This window comes from Scylla paramamosain, chromosome 1 (genome assembly GCF_035594125.1).
Source record: "Scylla paramamosain isolate STU-SP2022 chromosome 1, ASM3559412v1, whole genome shotgun sequence".
Lineage (NCBI taxonomy): Eukaryota > Metazoa > Arthropoda > Malacostraca > Decapoda > Portunidae > Scylla > Scylla paramamosain.
Window position 1 is genome coordinate 2378776 of NC_087151.1, and position 21225 is coordinate 2400000.

At 46.3% G+C, this 21225-nt stretch overlaps 1 protein-coding gene across 3 annotated transcripts in view; it reads left to right on the top strand.

Moving 5' to 3' along the window:
* The window catches only part of LOC135111741 (uncharacterized), a 383652-nt gene that overhangs the window by 334962 nt on the left and 27465 nt on the right, over positions 1-21225 (top strand). For all 3 annotated transcript variants that reach the window (XM_064025622.1, XM_064025465.1, XM_064025799.1), the window contains one exon: positions 18423-18453. The gene's annotated coding sequence lies outside the window, so the exon portion shown is untranslated. The remainder of the gene's footprint in view (positions 1-18422; positions 18454-21225) is intronic.

Here is a 21225-nt window from a genome sequence, read left to right on the forward strand (position 1 = left end):
TTTTAAGGATATTTTTTACGGTTCTAGTGACAGGTTAACAAGATCTCTACATTGTTAACCCTTATTTGGTGCATCTTTCCTTAATCACTAATCACTCAGAGACATCTTTAAACTGAGTAGAAATTGCAAAATCTATTGTTAATGCCCTTTTTTTTTGTATGTGTGTAGATACTTGTAAATATTTCCTGCATTACTTCTAGTGGTGTTAATTGTTTCGTAACGCAGTGAAAAGATTAACAGGAGAAACATCCTTGAGAACCCGGCTAATCATTTCTTAAACCTTTGAAAATAATCATGGTGAGAGAGCAAACCGTTTCTGAATACAGGATTGAGAACGGTGAACAGCGTCTCAATGCGGCCTGTCCTTGCTGCTCACTCCCTCACTACACTGCTGCATCTGCCTCTGACTTGACTCACCAGGCCAGTCATATAGGCAGGTGGGTGAGCACGTCCCTATATAACCTTCTTCATGCATTGCTATCACTCCTACCGTGGCTTTTCATTGTTCCTCCTCCCGGTGTTCTTGTTTGAGGTGTTGTTGTTGTCACTGCTGCTGTTGCTGTGGTGTTAAGCGGTACGAAGAATCAACTTTTGTTATTGTGAGTGGCAGGTCTTGGAATTAACGTTACCGAGAAAGGTGAGGAATATTTCGTCTTTTTATGTCAGTATCGCGTTGTTCTTCAGGCGGTTCTTCTGTGATAATGTTCGTGTTGCAGTGAATTTTAGTGTTATTTATTTTCATCTACTACGTCTGTTCCCTCGTGCTCTTATTTCATTCCTCCCTTCCCTTTCACTTCATCCCTCCCTCCCTCCCTCTCTCTCTCTCTCTCTCTCTCTCTCTCTCTCTCTCTCTCTCTCTCTCTCTCTCTCTCTCTCTCTCTCTCTCTCTCTCTCTCTCTCCATCCCTCCCTAGCTCTTCCCCTTCCTTTCGTTCTCGCTTCTCTCCCTCTCTCTCACCAGTCTCCATTCCCCACACCTCTCTTTCCATTTTTCACCACTACTCTCTTCCCCTCTTTTCTTCCTGCTCCTCTGCCCACCACCTTCAACTCTTCCACCACCTTCTATCTGCTCGTCCTGCTCGTCTTCGTAGTCCCTTCTATCCTTATCGTCTCTTACTCCTCATAATTCTCTTCTTCATAGTCATCGCGTCCTTCTCCTCCTCCTCCTCCTCCTCCTCGACCGCGTCTTGGTCCTCGGCGTCCTCCTGGTCTCCCTCCGCATTCACTGCCAAGACCGGCGGCGAGGGTTACTGTGTCCAAGGAAATATTTGCCTTGTGACCGCAGTAGTGGGGTAATTTTGGCCCATTGAGGGATTTACTGAAGGCAGCGACCGCAGACATCACTCACGTCATGGGGGTCGAGGGGAAAATGGAGACGGGGAACGAGCGAGCGAGCAAGAGAGAGAGAGAGAGAGAGAGAGAGAGAGAGAGAGAGAGAGAGAGAGAGATGGTCGACGGAGGGATTGTCCGCGAGAGGGAGCAGAAGCCTCGGGATGAAGGGAAGGGGAGGGATGAATAAGGGAACAGATGCAGGTTAAGTTTATGACTCCGGTGCTACTGGTGGTAGTTCAGGGGCGTCAGATTTCCCCTCTTTATTCTCTCTCTCTCTCTCTCTCTCTCTCTCTCTCTCTCTCTCTCTCTCTCTCTCTCTCTCTCTCTCTCTCTCTCTCTCTCTCTCCTGTGTTGTTTTAGCGTATACAGTAATATATAGAATTATCAAAAGAACAAACAGATGTGACGGAAGATAGTCATTGGCGTATATAAAGAGATGATGTTCAAAAATATATATAATTTTGTATAAGTGAAGGAAAGCAAGAGACGCTGTAGGCATGTGTGTGTGTGTGTGTGTGTGTGTGTGTGTGTGTGTGTGGTGTGTGTGTGGACCCGAAGTGGTAGTCGGGAGGGACGAATGTGTGTGTTAAGTGTACTGGAAAAGTGGGAATGTGCGAGCCGCGGGGGGCGAGGGGGAGGAGGGACGAGTGGCGGGGGGCTGGGGCGGCGTGATGGGGCGACGAAACAGGTACAAAGAAAAACCGTGAATAGGAAAATGCAGTGTTAGAAATGAGGGAGAGAGAGAGAGAGAGAGAGAGAGAGAGAGAGAGAGAGAGAGAGAGAGAGAGAGAGAGAGAGAGAGAGAGAAAGAGATGTAGTAGGTAAGGGCTATGTTGTGTGTGAGTGGAAAGTAATTTACTGGCTGTACGTTTTACATTTTAATGCAATATCGATGTAAGTGGCAATATACAATGTCCCTCAGTGTACTCCTAACCGCTAATCATGCATCGCGATCGAAATAACAGTGGCAGGCAAGACAGTGGGAACCTTTGATCACTGTTATAGCTGAGTATTCTTGAGAGACGCTTTGCAAAACAGGCGGTAGTGGGCTGAGGAAGAGGAGGAGGAGGAGGAGGCGGGTGCATGCGGGTCGGCATTAGCGGATCTCACCTCAAGGGCGCCGCGGGGAACGAGTCTGCCGGTCGATTTTCCCTCTCGGGCAGGTCTGCGGAGGACTTATCATTGTTTATGGGGACGCGAGGGAGAGTGGAGGGGAAGGGGAAGGGGATCAGAAAGGGAGCACAAGGGGGTATCGCTGATAGATAGGTCTTGAGGGGGAAGAGAGGAGATAGGAGGGAGGTATGAGGTAGTAGGGAGGGTTAATTCGCATGAGTCACCTCCCGTACGTACCAAACTTTCCCCAGCAACATTGTCTTTACGCCAAGCGGCAGTACTCAGGCCGCGTGGTCGCCGCCGCCACCATCCCCGTCACTGTTTGGGTGATAATACATTAATCAGGTAGAGTGGTGGCGCCAAGGGACACATGCCGGTAACGAGGGACACATACAGATAGCCAGACACGTCTAATGATAAACAGGAATACATAATTTGAATGGTGACACGCCAGGCAGCCTAAGACGACGCGTGTTAGTATCTTGCAAGCCTCTACTTTACACCCGCCATTAGCCTGAAGGGTGTGGCGCGAGGCATGGCCAGGCGCGGCACAGGCACCAAGCAACACAAGACATCTGATGGTCAGGTGACGCAGACGTGCTGACCGGAAACGATAAACTGATCAAGGAACGAACATGTAATGAATTCGGTGCTTAAATAACTACTACCGATCACGATAAACCTTTCTTGCCTGTCTCGCCTCACCTCAGCACCTCAGCACCTTCCGTATTGTAGGAGCCTCGCGGGGTCCGGGTGCGGGAGGGGCGAGGATAGTGTCAGGTTCATGCAGCCCGGCGAGAATAATGTAACTTTTGTCAGGTAGAAACTGACTCCGATGTCGATAAGAGTCGTTATTTGTGGCCAATCCGAAGCACGTTCCTGCTGGGTACGGTGACAAAGACTTCATTATGGCCCCCAGCACCAATCACTGGCACCACAACATATACTCCACACACCCGAAAGGAGATTTATGGACAAAAATGCGAGAAACTACTGCTTATTACACATAAAAAGCACCAACATGCACGAGAGAGAGAATGTGAATTACACCAACTCTTGCCCTCTCATCTGGCGTGATACTGCCGCAGATCACCACGTTTAAGAAGGCACTAAAAGCTTGTAGGATAACCCCGGTCCCTGGCGCCCTACACCTATTACCCTTTGTACGTATATGCTGTCTTGCAACACCTATGTGCAAACACCTTGGCGACACCCGTGGATGAGTTGTCTTCCATTTTTAGCTACTTAACGACTTGGTTGAGGGAGCGAAGGAGGAGTCAACGGGGAGAGAGGCGGAGGGGAAGAGCAGCCGCCTCGCCGTAAGTTATATGACAGCGACCTGTGACTGACGCCCGTAATGAACACCTGGCCGTCACGAGCGTCACCCACGGACAGGCGGCCACTGACGAACAGGCTCGCGAGGAAAAATTTGTGAAGAAAAGTAAAGGGAGAAAATGAGACGCATACAGAAAGGCAGGCATTTTTCTTATTTGTGTTTATTACAGAGAGAGAGAGAGAGAGAGAGAGAGAGAGAGAGAGAGAGAGAGTTTGTGTGTGTTTGTGTGTATGTGTTACGAAACGAAGGATATGATTGTGACAGATTGACGTACATAAACAATTAAAACAAAATAAAAGAGTGCAAGAGCGAGGGAGTCAAGTAATTAATCACTGAGAGGGACTTTGGACTGATGGGGACGAGGCAAAAACCAAAGGGGGCGTAAAGGGAGATGCAGAAAAAGGGAGACAGACAGGCAGAGGCAGGGAGGGAGATTAGACTTCTTGGCTCCGTCTCTTCATTAAAATTGTTTTGCTGTCCCTTTTATTTTTATTTATTTTTTTCCACCACACTACTGGCGATGGACACTTCCTGCCAGCTTTGACCTAGGTAAAAACACTTCTATTTACCTTCATTATACGCGATGGTTAAAGATTTTCTCTGATTAGTTAATATATTGAGCTGTTGGTGCTATACTCTGCACGAAGACTGTTCAGATGCAGCAGGTGTTTATGCAGTGTTAGTCTTTCATACACCCTCAGGCATGTAACTCATCGTATGTTAAAGTTACAGAGTTGAGTATACTAGTTTTTTTTCTCTTTCTTCGTTGTGTACGTACATTGTCTGGGTGGTGGACGGTCACGTGTCGGCGTCGCCCCAGCAGAAAACATCCGAATCAGGCCCCAACATCCGTCACATCAATCACCGCCGGGGAAAAATATGAACGCATTGCCATTAAACATTTTGGAGGAAGACTGCGCCAAACCCACTCCGGGCACAGCGAGGGTCCAGGGCAGTGGTGCAACAGGACGATGCTTGGGGCTCCATTTTTATTCCGAATCAGCGCCCACGACGGACAGATATATCATTTTGCCTGACAAGACAGCGGCGTCCGAGCGGCGGGTCACCTTGCTGCTGCTGCTGTCCTGTGTGTGTGTGTGTGTGTGTGTGTGTGTGTGTGTGTGTGTGTGTGTGTGTATGTGTGTGTGTGCGCTAATAAACATCACCAAGGGCTGCCATGCCGTCTCCCAGTGCTCGTGTTAAGTATTATCGACAACCGCCATAAACAGCACAGAGCCTCCTCGTCTTATTGTCACCTTTATCGAGTCACCCAAACGTCCCTCATGTGACGAAAGACAAATGGACCTCCAACATTCATATACAACTCGATGACGAAATACATTATATAAACACAACGAAAACAAACTAAACAATTCCTGTCCTCTCACAGCACCGGCCAAGACTGTGTTGTGTAGCTTGTGTCAGGATCTGGTTGTTGCTGCTCCCGCTGCTCCCTTCCCTCAATCGCACCTCTGATCCACTTCGTAAACAACCATGATATATACCTAATATTTCATTTAAGCCTCATATATTAGGATGGTAGACTCGCTATATATCAAACCCAAACAGGACTTGAGATGTAGAGAGTGGCTTTGCTTACACTGTTTCGTTCCTGCCACCTTGATGGGAGGAGAAGGAGGTGCAGGAGGAGAAGGAGGAGGAGGAGGAGCAGGAGGCCGTCAGTGTGCGGTGCTCGGGGAGTCGCCAGGCTGTTTCCCGGCCTCGGTGAATTAACGATAGTGCGATGGCTATCAGCGTCTGTTGGTCATACGTCTTTGTTCTGTACTCCGCGGGGGGCTGACATTATGCAAAGTGTGACGGACAGGAACACCACCTCTCCCTCTTTGCACCTCCTCCTCCTTCTCCTCCTTCTCCTCCTTCTCCCTTCCATTCCTCCAGCTTCATTCCTCCTCTTCCTCCCCTTCGTCCGGCCTCATTCCTTCTCCCCTTTCCTCTATCCTCTCTCCTCCTCTTCCTCCTTCTCCTCCTCCAGCTTCATTCCTCCACTTCCTCTCCTTAGTCCGGCCTCATTGCTTCTCCTCTTTCCTCTATCCTCATTCCTCCTCTTCTTCCTTCTCCTCCTCCAGCTTCATTCCTCCTTTTTCTCCCTTCGTCCGGCCTCATTCCTTCTCCCCTTCCTCTATCCTCATTCCTCCTCCTCCTCCTCCTCCTCCTCCTCCTCCTCCTCCTCCTCCTCCTCCTCCTCCTCCTCCTCCTCCTCCTCCAGTCTCCTCCTCTTCTTCCTGCTTCTCTTCTGTTTTTTCTTCCTGCTCGTCCCCCTTGTCGTCCTCTCTTCCCTCGCCTCAATTCACGTTCAGTTTTCCTGCCAACAGTTATTGTTTCGAGTTCTTTCACCTCTTCTTTCCTTTTACCGTTGGAAATTCTCTCTTTCTTTTCTTCTTTCTTTCAGCGTCTCTCGCTCTCTCTCTCTCTCTCTCTCTCTCTCCCACTTTCTTAATATCGCGTCCATCGCCAGCTTTCCTTTTTTGTTTCCTTTCTCTCTCTCTCTCTCTCTCTCTCTCTCTCTCTCTCTCTCTCTCTCTCTCTCTCTCTCTCTCTCTCTCTCTCTCTCTCTCTCTCTCTCTCTCTCTCTCTCTCTCTCTCTCTCTCTCTCTGAAATTAAATTTGCCGCTGAAGGGATGCGATATTGTCAAGATGAAAGACATAAAAAAACACAAGTAAAAAACGAACTCATTACTTGAAGCAACGTTGATCACTGTTAGGGGAAGTGAAGGACAAAAAACAGGTGGGTTTGATGCATTATGATGAGCCACAGAAACACAGTCAGTTATTCTTTCAGGTATTCCTTCTCGTGTGTGTGTGTGTGTGTGTGTGTGTGTGTGTGTGTGTGTGTGTGTGCAGTCGTCCGTTTCGTTATATTTGCAGCTGTTTACAGTGAGTCGCGAGGCCACGATGGCGTTTTTGTGTCGCCTTACTGAAGGTGGAGCAGAAAGTGCAGGAGGAGGAGGAGGAGAAGGAGGAGGAGGAGAGGAAGAAGAAAAGATAAGAAGAAGAAAAAGAAGAAGAAAAAAAGAAAAAGAAGAAAAGAAGAAAGAAAGAAAAAAGAAGAAAGGGAGAGAAAGAGAGATAAGACGTGTATGATCAAACTGGCATATATGTAAGCTCTCTCTCTCTCTCTCTCTCTCTCTCTCTCTCTCTCTCTCTCTCTCTCTCTCTCTCTCTCTCTCTCTCTCTCGCTCACGTGAATCTCCGAAGAAAACACTTTTATTCCATTTTCGGACAAACGGGATTCGAAGGCGTGGTCTGACCTCCTCCAGAACAACAGTGACAACCGGAGCACCTGAACTGTCACGACGGGAATGTTACACCTAAGTATAACGGAGGCGAGAAAAACAATAACAAAAAAAAAAAGAAAGAAAGAGCTTGTTGAAATCTATTTGGTGAGTGTAAATGAAGGGTTAACTCTTCACGAAATTCGATTCAAAGCAGAAGTGTTTTTTTTTTTAGGAACATGAGAGAGAGAGAGAGAGAGAGAGAGAGAGAGAGAGAGAGAGAGAGAGAGAGAGAGAGAGAGAGAGAGAGAGAGTTGATTTTACTATTCCCCCCACCAACACCACCACCCCAAAAAAAAATCTTTCTATTCCACCACCATCATTTTATGGTAGCATTTTCACTCACCTTCCCCAGTATTTGCGTCGCCACGTAACCTAATGAGTGATGTAATGAAGTGAAACGAATTGATGAAGCGTGTCTGACATGCGACTCCCAACACGTCCTGATGTCATCCAGTACACACACACACACACACACACACACACACACACACACACACACACACACACACACACACACACACACACACACACACACACACACACACACACACACACTCACACACACACAGGCACTTCACACCCCATCACACAAACACAGTGCCTGGAGGACAGTATACAAAAACAATATTCCCATTGAGGCGAATCAATACGGTTACGAGGAGCTGATCAGTCAGTGGACGAACCGACGTGTTGAACTGACACGTACGTATGATCGCTATAAAGACGTCTGGCCCAGGGGATTTATCGCTACCTTTGATACCACTGACTTCAATAATCCATAATCTATACTCGATCTAGATTCCTGCAGGAGCCAGATGTCCGCTGAGAGGAATTCCTTTCATTGTGGTGGTGCAGGTTTTAAAATAATGCATTCACGTGTTTGTGTTTGCGTGTGTGTGTGTGTGTGTGTGTGTGTGTGTGTGTGTGTGTGTGTGTGTGTGTGTGTGTGTGTGTGTGTGTGTGTTCAATGAGTTTATTGTTTTTTTTTCTCCCTTTTTTTTTGCGATGTCTCGAAAGATTATGACGGACATGACTTGATTCTATGTCATGTTGGAGAAAGTGTCGATGTAAAACTTTTTTTATGTGTGTCGGTCTACTTAGGGAGATAAGGGCGGCCTAAGTGACCTATCTATTGAAGGACTGTGTGTACGTGTGTGTGTGTGTGTGTGTGTGTGTGTGTGTGTGTGTGTGTGTGTGTGTGTGTGTGTGTGTGTGTGTGTGTGTGTGTGTTGCTCAAGGGGAAGGTAACGCCTTTCCAAGCTGCAGTAATCTTGTAAGCGGAGACAATTGCCACAGTCGCCTTGTGGCCGCGTCCTGCCGCCTGCCTCTGTCTGTCACGCGCTGCATTACTCCGGGAGTGACCTGACCACTGCTAGGCCGCTCCTCGTTCCCATCTCTTCCTTCTGCTGCCACGCTTGCTTCTATGACCTCCTTACCCACCGCTACCACCACCATCGCTGGCAGCCACAGTAACAGCAGTTCAATACCACTTTCACCACCACCACTGTTACAACTAAGATGTCTTTCAACACTATTTATGTTGTCTTTGCATGCCATCACTACCATCAACACAATTACACCACCGCCGCACCACCACACGCGGCTCCTCTGCCATCATCATTTTATAGATACAAGAGTTCCTGCCATTGTGCTGCCGCCACTACCGCTACCACCACCATTACCATTACCATCATCATCACTACCACCATTACCACTGCCACATCACAAAGAGAAAAGCTACTGGGTTCATTGTTGAGTAAATAACAACGTAAAGCAAATTTATGACGAGTTTGTTTTTTTTCACTGTATTTAATGCCTTGATGTACGGTGATGCAGAATGAGAGGACTGGCTGAGTTTTCTTTTCAGCGATTATGTCATGCCTGTGTTTTGGAAACAGAATTATTATTAAATGCGAAAGTTTTTTTTTTTCTATGTTTATCGTGGCTGATTTCTATTTGGCTATTCACTATTGTTGTTTGCACTCAAGTTTAAACGGCTGGAGATCTAATCAAGCAAGAGTGACTTAAGTACGACTTGCCAAGTGTCACCATGTTAGCACGACTCCCGTGTACACTTCATATCAGCGGCACGGTGGCGTGAGGGAGCCTAGTGGTGCTGGCCGTCAGTGGTCTGAGCAGGAGAGCAACGAGGGTCGCGGTGCTTAGCGGCGCCACTCTCAGTAATTGTTCCTAGACCCGCCTCCCAGACTCTCCCGCTGCTGCTGCTGCTGCTGCTGCTGCGAGGCTGTACCGACGACCCCCCGGTCAGGAAGATGTCTCGGCGACTCCCCTGAGATGCTATGGAGGACACACGCCTCCTCTGTCGTTGTGATGTAATTATATATATATATATATATACGAGTATATATATATATATATATATATATATATATATATATATATATATATATATATATATATATATATATATATATATATATATATATATATATATATATATATATATATATATATATATATATATATATATATATATATATATATATATATATATATATATATATATATATATATATATATACTGCATGGTTCCGTGTGTGTCCAGTGTACAGGCTTGGTCATTATCGCTACCATGCTTGACTGAGTCAGTAAGACATTCCGTTTACTTGAATTTTCCAGGAAGTGTGTATGTATTATTACTTTTTCAGTTGGGTCTGCTGTTCTTGGTGTCCAGTTCAAGTTATCTGTATGCATTTTTTCTCCAAGTTCAAATGACTATTGAAAATATCATTCAGGTTTTATTATTTCTAATAACATTCATTAGCCTAATAACATCATTTCTAGGGTTGTTACTTCTCTTGATGGCACTCTTAATCCCTGTGATATAATTAGCATCAGAAAGTAATTATATAATTAGTATGGCCAATAATAATAGAGAGTAAATTAGGTAACGATATTGTTATTGTTATTGGTGTTGATAAATTATTGAAAGGCGGAACAGAGGCGGCGTTGTGAAGGGAAAACCTTTTGTGTGGCGCGTCGTGCCCCCGAGACCCGGTGGGCGGCGGGGCGGCGTGGTGGGGGGCGAGGCAGTGTGGCAGTGTGCGACGTGGGGGGCGGCGGGCCGTCACCACCTCAGCCATTCATTACACCTTGGGGAATGCCGCTGAAATGGTCATTTAGGAATTTCCTCCACCAGACTCTCTCATGTGCAACAGAAGTCTGTTTCAGAGCAGCAAGTTTTTGTTTCCCTGCAGGTTCACATCGTGTGTTTATATCGTTAACCTTAATTCTTTGAGTGGCAGCATTACACCTGCAGTAGTGTGTGTGTGTGTGTGTGTGTGTGTGTGTGTGTGTGTGTGTGTGTGTGTGTGTGTGTGTGTGTGTGTGTGTGTGTGTGCATGTGTGTGTGTGTGTCACTGCTGCTGCCGCAGGAGTGAGCTGTTGCTCCTCTGCGCATCGTAACACTAGCGCGCTACAAAAAAAAAAAAAAAAAAAGGTAATGGCGACAAATTTCGCCTCTTTTCCATAGCCTGTCTTTATCCCTTAATATATTTTACAAAACTTTCCTGCTTTTATTTTTTCACGCTTACATTATCATCACTTCCGCCCTCCTTTCCAGAATACGTAGTCATGCTCGTCCATATTTTTCTTGTCTTTTCTTTCCCGCCGTGTGTCTGTGGTGAAACTTTACAAACCCATAAAAAGAGGACTTGGTGCACAATGTGCCATTACGGGTTTTTGCGCCGGTCTGATACGACATCGCGGAGCCAGAAACTGGTATAATCCCAAGCACAAAAGGCCCTTAACACCCCTGGCCGCGGGTGTGCTCACGGGGCGTGCAGGCAGCCGCCCGCGCCAGGGTGTTGGGTGTCGAGAGTCTGGCTAGGTCTCGAGGGGATCTGTCTGTCAGGAGCTCAAGGGCCACCTGGGGTCAAGCAGAGCAGGATGCCTTGAAGTGTTTGCAGCGGGTGAGGTGTGACTGGTACACACTTAACACGAGTAATGCCTTTTAAGGCGTGTGGTTATACATGTATGATGCCAATCCTTTGGGAGTCCTTACTTACTTAATCTCCAGGACACTCATCGTTAGGGAAGTGACACCTGTGATTCTTGTGATGTTCATTTATACCATGACTTTATAGTAGTAATTAAATTTCTCCAAAAAAAAAAAAAAAAAAAAAAAAACTTCGTTCATTCCTGGATATCTTTTCTCCAACGAACACAGAATAGTAACGCGTTGCCCTAAATTCCACCACGTCGTTGTGTGAGGGTCGCGTGGGGAACGTGGCATCTGTAGTGTTGGACAACTTATTGCCTCCTTATATTTATCTCCCTAATGAAATGCGTGCTGACCTGAAAACAACGCAGTCTTTGTGGCCACGTTGTTACAGAGTCAGCAAACATGAGTCACCACATAATTGAGTTAATTGTAAAGCGCAAAGCTGCTTATCAGAGTCTTGGAATTGCCACCACTGGAAATGATTGACACCTGATAATAAGAAACTGCGTCATGTACTTATTTTAATTTACTACTTATTTTTGTCACCTCACTTTCTTGAACTACAAATACGTGCCACCGCAGATGGAATAATGGTGTAGTTTCCGCCATCTCAATTGCAGCCTTGCATAGCTCAGATAATTGAAAACTTTGGTACTATATAATGCATCTTGGCTGAGACGCTGTGGCCTTATACAGAGTCAGCGGGGGACATGGAATACTGATTACTCCAGACGCAGGATAGGAAACCAGCGTATACATGAAGCGTCCGTTCCCATCAGTTACTTTCCTCACTAACCCAACATTCCCTCTCCTCAACCACCCCCTTTCCCCCTTGTTAGTTCGTCGCCTGACCTACCTGCCTCTCAGTTCATACCCACTTCCTCTTCCTCTTCAGGTTTTCCCCTCTCATCCCCTCCTTCACCCCTCCCAGCCTTCAGCCCTGCACTCCTTACCCCACCATGCGTCCTACCGTCGCTCCAGTCTACCTCCCAAAGCCAAAGCCACACCTGTGTCTGGCCCCTGTCCATTCTTCTTGTTTTGACGTCCAGGTTACGTCAGAATGCACGGAAACTCAAATTCAAAGGGGAAATTGAAACTTTTGGTTGCCGTTAAGCTTAGACGTGCTACACTATAACCCAGATGAATGGAAGGAGGGGGATGGCGGGGACGAGGAGATTGGAGTGCATGGGGACGGGACTGGATGGGACGGGTGGGGACGGGCGGGCGGGCGGACGTGCATGCTACACCTTAATGATCCGGTAACGACCTTTTGTTCGGACCTTAATGCCTTGGCTCACCAATAACGAAGAATTTACAGTCATCTTAAGGGGGCGAGTGTTCCAGTATTTTCATCATTACTTATTAGCTGCGGTAATTATGGAGTGCTAACTCGGCTATCATGGGCTGATCACTGAGACTATCCGTTGTATCTCTAAAGTTGGCAGCGGGAGTTGGCGCATTGGAAGTGCTCTAATTGCCTCTAGTTAAATACGATGTGCTCCTCTGTAATTAGAGGATGTGCCCAGTGGCCTTCCTCCACGTCCGGCTCTTGCTGGGGTAGCCTGGGGATGAGATAAGATGGTATGCGATAGGATGGGCTGACCTGAGCTGAAGTGGGCTGAGATAAGAAAGGAAAGGATAGGATGGGTTTACCTGACCTGGAATGGGTTGAGATAAGGTGGGATAGGATGAGGTGGGCTAACCTAAGCTCGAACTGGATGAGATAAGATGGGATAGGATAGGATCTGTTGTCCTGAGCTCGCATGGAATGAGATAAAATGAGATAGGATAGAATGGAATGATCTCAACTTAGATAGAACTGACTGTGATAAGATAAAAGGGACTGGAATGGAATAGGATTGAATTAGCTGGTCAACGAATAGATTAGTTTGGAAGACGCTGGAACTGGGATGGGCTGTGTAAGGATAAGATGGACTGGACTTTTATAAATGGGCTGGGCTGGGCTGGGCTGGGCTGGGCTGGGCTGGGCTGGGCTGGGCTGGACTAAAAGAAAAAAAAAGAGTAAATTAATATCATTGTTGTATTTGTTTCCATTAAGTCATTTGTATCATTTAAGTTTTTGTACGTCTTATAATGTATTAGTGACCATCTGTCTTATTTTTTTCTTGTGTGCAGGTTTTGTTTAGATTGTGGCTTTGGATGACCTTCTCTGTGTTTATCGTCACTACCACCACCACCACCACCATTGTTAATCTCGCTGCTATTATCATCCCCACCATCTCCATCATCATTACCATCATGTTCATCATATTATTCACTTTAATTATCATCATCAGTATCACCATATCCATGCTCACCATCATTATCATCTCACCACAATCACGAATACCAGCACCACTACCTCAGTGACCACCACCATCAACAACAGCAACAACATCAACAACAACAACAACAACAACAACAACAACAACAGCGGCACCAACAAACACTAATCGCTAGGAATGGTTGATGATGAAGTAAGTCACTGGACAAATATCAATAAGTCGATCAGTAAATACATTCAGAGAGAGAGAAAAAAAAATAGTAATCATAATAATAATGAAACATAAACAAAGTGAACTTGACGGTGGAGTCAATTGGTGGTGGTGGTGGTGGTGGTGGTGGTGGTGGGAGGAACATAACACAATAGCTCCCTCAATAACGCCTTACGATATACAGGAGATACAGGCTTACCGGACGACCTACAGGTACAGTAACCAGGGCCCCTCCATTCAGACTCCTCTCCCTGTCACCACCCTTCTTCCCTCTCACCAACCCTCCCTCTCTCCCTCTCTCTCTCTGTTTCTCCTTCCTGCTGTTGTGTGCCTCGCAGCCCCAACACTACGCCGTTGCCTTCCCTCCCCTCGCTCACTCCCACAACTCCCACCTTCCTGGCGTGCCCCACCCCACCCCGCCCCGCCCCGCGCCATCCATCTCGCCCATTACCTTGTCGAGGGAGGAGCTTCACGCGGCTTACTCAGGAGGCAGTGACGAGTGAGGTGAAAATTTCCATCCCGAACTCTCACCTCTGCTGTCATTGAGGTTCATGCCAGACCCCGTTCACCGACGACTCGCTTCTCTCTCTCTCTCTCTCTCTCTCTCTCTCTCTCTCTCTCTCTCTCTCTCTCTCTCTCTCTCTCTCTGAGCTGGTTCATCACAAAGCAAATTTTCTCACACCTCATAACACATGGAGCGTGGCACTGCCGGGTTAGCCTTGCAATGCCAGCCAAGTGGGAGGAGGAGGAGCAGGATTTAGAGGGAAGGAGTCACCGTGCGGTTGTGGAGGCGTCAAGGTCTTCATTTCCTTAGCGATTATAATATTATCCAGTCTATCTCTCGACCTGTCAGTCCCTCACGTTGTGTCTCCCCCAGTCACCCCAAAAGGAGCGAGAGAAAAGGACGACCGCTCGTCAAGCCTTGTAAAGGCGCCGCCTGGCGGCTCCTCCACAAGGTTGCTTCCCTCTTGCAGGCACTTGCTGACTTACTTATATCACTGCTTCATCATTATAGTCATGGTGGTCCACAGTAGTAGTCTGGTGCACTACATCTTGCTCCAGTCTCACCGCCAAGGAAGGCTCGACGACCGCCATGGATCGCGAGTGAGGAAAACACTTGAGTGTTTTATTACACTCCTACTCTACTTGAGGCGCTGGGAAGGCCACCTTGGGATATAAAGGGAACAAAAAACTTGGAACGTTGAATATATTCTTTCTATTTTTTCTTCTTCTTCCAGTGGTTAGGTCTGTAGATTATCTCGGGATGGAGGTGACTGGATGAATCTGTGTAATGGCTGAAGCGGAATTATTGAAAATCACTTGAACGTGTAATCCGTTCAATTGATAGTCCGGGTGGTTAACCGCTTTGTTTCTCCGGCAGCTGAGAGACGGTCGGGAACACCTCAGGGCCGGGCACACGTGTGGCACGTAAAACACACCAATGGATTGCGTGCGTAAAGGTAGGGATAATTGGAGAGCGAGCAAGAGAGAGAGAGAGAGAGAGAGAGAGAGAGAGAGAGAGAGAGAGAGAGAGAGAGAGAGAGAGAGAGAGAGGGGGTGGGGGGGGAACGAAGAAAACAAACATATTTTCAAGTGTGTCTTCGTCTCGACCCTCAACACCCACTCATCCCACGAGGCAGCACCTGGGGGAGGCGGGCGAGGCGGCAGGCCAGGTGGACCGATGACCCAAAGTTTCCTTACGCTTCGTTACATTTTGTCCGAGAGAAATCCTACACTTTACGGCAACCCTCGTGTCAGAAAGACGAAGCTTTATTTTGTTTTTATTTTCCTGGTGTCCCTATTTATTATTATTCGCGTTTTGTTGACTTTATTTATTAAGTTATTGTGTACATGCAGATCGCGGCCCGGCGGAGAGTGAGCGGGTCATAAATTTTATTCTCGGTAACAGTATTTTTGCTGACCTTTTACGATGTTCCGCGAGTAGTCTGTCTTCCTTGCCCGTCTATTATTATTACTTTTGTTTTTCCCGAGAGAAGAATGAGTAAATTTTGTACTAACCATCATTTTATTCTATTTGTACACACCCCAGATATATTTTAAAGCTATATCGAGTGTGGGCGAGCAAGAAGTCTATGTGGGCTGCTTGTATATATATATATTTGATACTCCTCTCTCGACCTATCACGCACAGCCTTGAAGGGGTCGAGTCCTGGATAGTTTATGGAAGCGTTAAGCGCCTCATAATTATATGGAATATTTCCAGAATTGTCTTTCCTTGAGGAGAGAGAGGCTCACTTGGCAGGACTATCTTGTCTGGAGTCTTTCTTTGAGTGTCTTGTCAGTGAGTCTAAAATAACCATCGTGCCAGCCCAGTTGTGATGGTCGGCTGAGCTTACGTCTGTGGCCTTAATGCTGGCAGCTGCACTCTAATAAGCGTGCGGGTGAGTGCTCGGCAAAAACTCGCCAACTGATTCCTTGATGGAGAAAGCTTGCTCGATCTCGGTGGCTGCTCGAGTGACGACGGCGGCGTGGTCCGTTCTGCTTGGCCGCGGCGGGTCATTACTCGTAAGGTCCTGCATGTTAACGACCACATAAAGTCTCTTTTTGTGTGTCTCCCAATAACTCCGGCGCGAGAGCTATGGGGTCAGCATGACTTTTCAACACTTGACGGCCAGGTCGCTGCCAGCCAGTCTTCCTGAGGCTGAGGGTGGCTGACTGATGCCTTCCCTCCGGGCCTCGTTGGACGCGTGACGCCGTGGCAGCCATAAGGAACCAGCGGCCTGCGAATTCCCTTTTTTTTTAAACGTTAGTGCGCAGGTCGAACAGCATGAACAGGCGGCGGATGTATCCTCTCCGTGCCGCTGGTGGCTTGAGAGCAGCGGCGCGTGAGTGACCGCCTGCAAATGGACTTATAAATGCATAGTCTTTTTGTGGTTGTTTAACACACAGAGTTATGGCGATATTTTTTATATAGAGATACATATAACCTTTATAAAGTTTTTTTTTTTTTTTCTTACTCCATGACTGTGCTTAATGCTAGACTTATTGTGCTTGTCTCCATTGCCTTTTATTCACTCTCCATTAGGTTGTCTTTGAGGAAGAATCTGAGGAAAATATAAAGTTACTCTTCCTTGTCTAGATCCTGACCATTGGAAATACATTTTTTTACTCTGATCGTCCTCATAATTAGGCGTTGTTTTATTGCTTACTTTTTGTGCGGTTTTTTGTATGTTTGCGTAGTTGTATAATCATATCCGTGCTTTGCTGTGGTGTGTGCCAAACAGAATGGCCGCAGAGTGAACAGGTGTGTGCGGGGACTTCCTGGGTGTACGGGGCTGCCTGGGAGTGCGGGGCTGCCTGGGTGGGGCTCCGCAGACCGCTGGAGCAAAGTAAACAGCGTTGCAAACTATCGGACATTTTCTCCGGCTTGCCACAGCCTATACTTAAATCACCAATCAGACACTTTCCTCCCAGAACCTCGACACATTTTCAGTGGTTCACGCGGTGGATCACGACATGAGTCCTCCAGGAAGAGAAAAGTGAAGGAAAACAGAAAAAGAGAGAGAGAGAGAGAGAGAGAGAGAGAGAGAGAGAGAGAGAGAGAGAGAGAGAGAGAGAGAGAGAGAGAGAGAGAAAGGAAAGCTCTCTCCCTGCAGGAATGGCGTGTTTTGGAGGATTTTGATCAATGGCGGTTTTAAGTGTAGATCTGATCAGCCAGCCCTGATTTAGTGCCGGGCCCTGGAAATGTATCTTATTCCCGGCGTCTCCATATTAGCAGCGGGTGAAACTCCCTGACTGTAAAGTGATTACCAATGGTCCCTCCACACCTCGCCATCAATTAACTCTCGCCCGTAAATTTAAGAAAGTCTATTTTTTTTTCTTTTTTTTTTCTTTTTTCTTTTTTTTTTTTTTTTTTACAGTTTGCAACGCCAGCATAACTCACAGAAGACTTTTCACGCTTCGCAAACTCTCCCTGTGGCGCTTATCGTGAGTTTCCTTCTCCTTAGTTGTACGAACGTAGAAATAGTTTCCGTAAGGCGACCGCCAGAAAACTGGACGGGAAAGGGAAAGAGACAAGAACAAAACAAAACAAAACAAAACAAAACAAAACAAAAGAGTAGCATTTGGAAGAGGAAATCGATAGGACGACCTCAGGAGCAGCTAAACGACCATCAGGCAGTGACGACGACGACATGGGGAAGGTGTGATCAGCGGAGTGAGACAGAAGCGGCGGCGCCTGTCTGGTGAGGAGTGGGACAGTCCATCAGTTAACAGGGAGACGGACAGGGCAACTCGCGAAGAATATGATGCCCCGTCAGATAGAGAGACAGAGGAGTTGTCCCACATGTATACAAGTGGACACGGGAGAGGACAGACAACGAGGAGAAAGGAGCCCATCACCCTCACTCACTCCACCTGACTCCACCTCGCTCCACCCTCGGCCTACCGCACCTGCCATGCCCCCCACCTGCTCACTGCACCTGTGTTAATTTATTTGCCCTTTTTTTCTGTCTGCCTGTGCGTGTGTGAATAGGTTTGTGTGTTTTGTTTGTTTGCCCTGTGTTTGTGTTCCTGTGTGTGTGTGTGTGTGTGTGTGTGTGTGTGTGTGTGTATGTGTGTATGCGCTCGTGTTGTGCCTTAATTGGTTAATACAACTACCTGACACACACACACACACACACACACACACACACACACACACACACACACACACACACACACACACACACACACACACACACACACACACACAGAGAGAGAGAGAGAGAGAGAGAGAGAGAGAGAGAGAGAGAGAGAGAGAGAGAGAGAGAGAGAGAGAGAGAGAGAGAGAGAGAGAGAGAGAGAGAATTAAACACTATGAAAGAGAACCACACTGAATTTATTGTTATATTACTAGTGATTTTTTTTTTCTTCTATTCCTTTCAGACAGCAGGAGGAGAGACGCTGCGGCAGTGAGGTGAGTGCAGAGTGTGAATATGAATGGCCAGCAGGTGTGGTTAGTGGTTTCTTGCAGCAGTGAATGATAACATGGAGCAGTGAAGGTTGGCGTCAGTGTAGGTGGATATATTTTTTTACCTTCATCTTTATTTTTATTTCTTACTGTTTTTTTTTTTTTTCTTCATGCATGTAAGTGAAACCTGGCTAAACTCTACAAAAGGCCAAGAATAAGAGGACATTTAAATGCGCTCTCAGAAAAAAAAAAAAAAAAAAAAAAAAGGAAAGAAAAAATGGGAAGGGTTATTTGTCAGTTCAGTTGTCGAATATTGTCAAGTGTGTGCATAGAAGACCTAACCCTTCCCTCACGGCCTGGAAGTGTTCGCTCATTGTGTTTCTCGTGACTCGAAGCAACGATATGAACAAGAAAGTTATTAAGCTGCACCGAACCATTAGATAAATTTACGGATGGGAGTAAATCGATTAACAGATGACAGGTGTATGTAGGTAGCTATGTTTTATACAGGAGCTGCCACGTATTGGTCTATTAGCCTCTTACGACTTCCTTTGTTTTCTTATGCTATTTTTTTTTTTTCTGTATGTTTCTAAGGACTAGACATGTGGCTCCACTTCCAAGCTCCACTCAAGCTGACCGTTCGTCCTTTGAAATCCAGTAGTGAGCTCCACGTCATGCCACCCCACCACCCTGCCCCTCTGGTGACGCAGGGCCGCTCGAACACACACACATGCTTGTCCACCTAGCCGTATATGTACACGTGTTTATCTATATATCAGCCACTAGCGTCCCTCACAGGTGACAAGTGTGTGTGTGTGTGTGTGTGTGTGTGTGTGTGTGTGTGTAGCAGTACATCTGGCTCACCAAAACAGAGTAGCATCATCTTACCAGCTCAGCGATGCGTGAAGTGTTCGTCTGTGTCTTGTTTTGTATCAAGATGCCTCCTCCACTTGTGTATGTTTCTGTAATGTAATATTTTCTTTAAGTATGCGTCTGTTAAGTACTTAGTATGTATTTTCAAGCTAGTTTCATCATCAGTGATCTATGTTTCTTTGCACACTTTCATTTATTTCTTCATAGATGGACGAATACACTGACAAATGCAGACATACATTCATTTATATGTAGAGGATGTACACACATTCATTCATTCATTCATTCATTCATTCATTCATTTCATTCTCTCTCTCTCTCTCTCTCTCTCTCTCTCTCTCTCTCTCTCTCTCTCTCTCTCTCTCCTCTCTCTCTCTCTCTCTCTCTCTCCTCTCTCTCTCTCTCTCTCTCTCTCTCTCTCTCTCTCTCTCTCTCCTCTCCTCTCTCTCTCCTCTCTCTCTCTCTCTCTCTCTCTCTCTCTCTCTCCCATGCACCCCACTGTTCACCCCGTGGCCAGGTGCGGGGTAGCGACAACCATCCATCTCCCTAAGGTGAAGGACGCCGCCATGAACGGACCACTTGCAAACGAGGGCTGTGAATACACTTTTTTTTTTTATATACATGCGCGACATTTCATGACTGTCAGCTCACATGTAATTCCGCGTCCCCGGCAGGCAGCTCATGCAAGGCCTCAGTCAGACGATTGTTCTAAGTAGTTTGATAAAGGCGTGTTTTTTGCAGATCCCTTTGGTAATAAAACTTGGGAGTGTATCTCGCGAGGAACACTGATGTCCGTGTTTTTGTCACGCGTGTACATATGCTCACATGAAACACACACACACACACACACACACACACACACACACACACACACACACACACACACACACACACACACACACACACACACACACACTACACACACACACACACACACACTACACTACACACACACACAAAAGTACGCAAACTCTCATACACACGCTACACACATACTCTCACTTACACTACACACACACACACACACACACACGTCTACAGTGAGCATAATTTTGCAAATCTCACATTTTCACGCACAAGAAAAAATAAAAAAAGAGGCTCTTTTTTTATCATCTTGTAATTGCTTTTGACGATACAAGTAACGTAAATAAGTAGTAATTTAATGATGTAATTTATTCAGACTTTTCATGTCATCTTCACGAAATGACGTCGTTTGCATTTGATTGTGTTACATTTCCGTTAAAGCGCTCTTCGGTCTTTTTTTTTTTTAGTCTTTACAGTGGTTTAGAGTCATTAGGTCCTATAAACCAGCATTCGAGACCAAACAACCTGAAAAACAAGTTCAATGTGGTAATGACTCAACACGTGACTCCTTCCATTCTAACTACTGCAGCACTTGCTTGGGGTATTTGGCATAAATTAACCACTAACGTCTGTGAGATTGACAGTGAAGTCATTCTCTCTCTCTCTCTCTCTCTCTCTCTCTCTCTCTCTCTCTCTCTCTCTCTCTCTCTCTCTCTCTCTCTCTCTCTCTCTCTCTCTCTCTCTCTCTCTCTCTCTCTCTCTCTTGTAATATTGAAGTAAGCCTTGTGTATATAAAACACTTAATTATAAGGAGAAAAGAACAATATTAATATAAGTTCTATATAAACATTGGAGTTTAACGGCATGTCCAGACCAACACAAAAGCAGGTTACGTTTCCAGACAAAGATCACGTGATAGGCGGAACATGGGATATAAGATTCATTCATAAAGACAAGTTTTTGTAAAGACATTTGGATCACAGTTATATATAGAACAGTGAGCATGCGTTATTTACCGTTTGTATGTTCTGAAGCGACAAGAGAAGGACAAACTGCCAATGTTTATTTTGAGGTAAGAGCAGGGACTGTTAGATGGACAGT